Here is a 1,540-nt window from a genome sequence, read left to right on the forward strand (position 1 = left end):
TGAGCGGATCGCGAAAAAGAGCGCTAATCTCAAGGGGGACCTGAAAAGGGACCTCAAAGATGCGGCGCAGACGGTCCGGGAGTGCACTGAGGAGCTGCACAGGCGGGTTGTTCAGGCGGGGGATGCGGACGGCCTTAGGGCCGAGAATGCAGACCTCCGCCTGAGGAACGAGTACCTCCACCAGGAGGTCCTTCAGCTGAAGGCCATGGTGGAGGTTCTCAAGGAGCACTTGGCGGCAGCTATGCCAAGGGACGTGCAGGGGAGAGTCCCTGGCCCCTCAACGGCTCAGAAGGAGGCGGGGATGGAAGTGGAGTCCGTCCCGCCTCCAACGCCCGACCCCCTCCCTCAAAGGGAGGAGAGAAGTGTGAAGAAGAGGAGGGTGGTGTGCGACGACAAAGAGTTCGTCGCACCCACCCAACTCCCACTCGCCAACGCGGGGAGTAAGGAGGCAGGATCGTGGGGGGTCACTCAGACCCCACACGAGGAGACCTTGCCCCCTCGTGCGGAAATGAGGGCGAGCAAGGCCGCAAAGAGGGAGGAGGACCTCGATCCGTTCCAAAGGATCGAGGCTCTACTGGAGCGGAGGCTCGGGGCCTTCCGTCAGGAGATCCTGGCGGAAGTCAGACCCGGGCCGAGGGTCACCGAGGTGGAGACTATCGCTCCACCCGGAACCAAGGGCGGGCCAAATTTGGCAGCCCTGAGGGAGAGGGCGAAAGCGGCTCCTGCCGGACCGACTCCTCCTCCCTCAAAAGGGGCCAGGAGTGGACCCGCGAGGAAGAAGGCTGAGGTGAAGAAGACTTCACCTCAGCCTGCCAAGGAGGTGGCGGCTGTTGCGGCACAGCCTTCGTCCGGCTCCCCGGCCCAAACGGCGGAGACATGGACGAGGGTCCTGGGCCGCAAGGCCAAGAGGACGGCGGCCAAGGAGGAGGCGGCCAAGAAGGCCCCCCAGGCTCCCTCCCAAACCCAGAAGGGCAAGGGAGGGGCCTTGAAGGGGGCAGGTAAGAAGAGGCCAAAGTCCCGGTCGAGGGTGAATCTCCCTCGCATCTTTCCGGCGTCGGCGATCACGCTGACCATTCCGGAGGGGTGTGAGTGGACCCTCAATCGGGCCATGACAAAAGTCAAGGCCGAGATAGATATCTCGGCCTTGGGCATCAAGGGCTTAAGGCCCAAGTACGCTGCCACCGGGGCCCTCCTGGTGGAGGTCCCTGGGGAGGGGGGTGCAGACAGGGCGGACAAATTGGCCGCCCTGATGCGCACTTGCCTCGAGGGCACGGGCGCCAAAGTGGCCAGGCCCACGAAACGCGTGGAGATGCGCGTGTCGGGCCTGGCCGATGGCACAAGGAGCGGCGAGGTCATCGCCGCTCTTGTGGGAACGGGAGGATGCCCCGAAGGGGATCTGCGCGTCGGGGAGATCCGACGTGCCCCTTCGGGACTTGGGACCGTCTGGTGCCAAGTCCCACTTGCGGCGGCCAGAAGACTGGCCGCTGCCTCGGAGGGGCGCAAGCTATGCATCGGGTGGATGCTGGTCAGGGCGGAAGTC

The sequence above is a fragment of the Odontomachus brunneus genome, unplaced genomic scaffold (genome assembly GCF_010583005.1).
Source record: "Odontomachus brunneus isolate Ranch 3 - 2012 unplaced genomic scaffold, Obru_v1 Obru_scaffold_333, whole genome shotgun sequence".
Lineage (NCBI taxonomy): Eukaryota > Metazoa > Arthropoda > Insecta > Hymenoptera > Formicidae > Odontomachus > Odontomachus brunneus.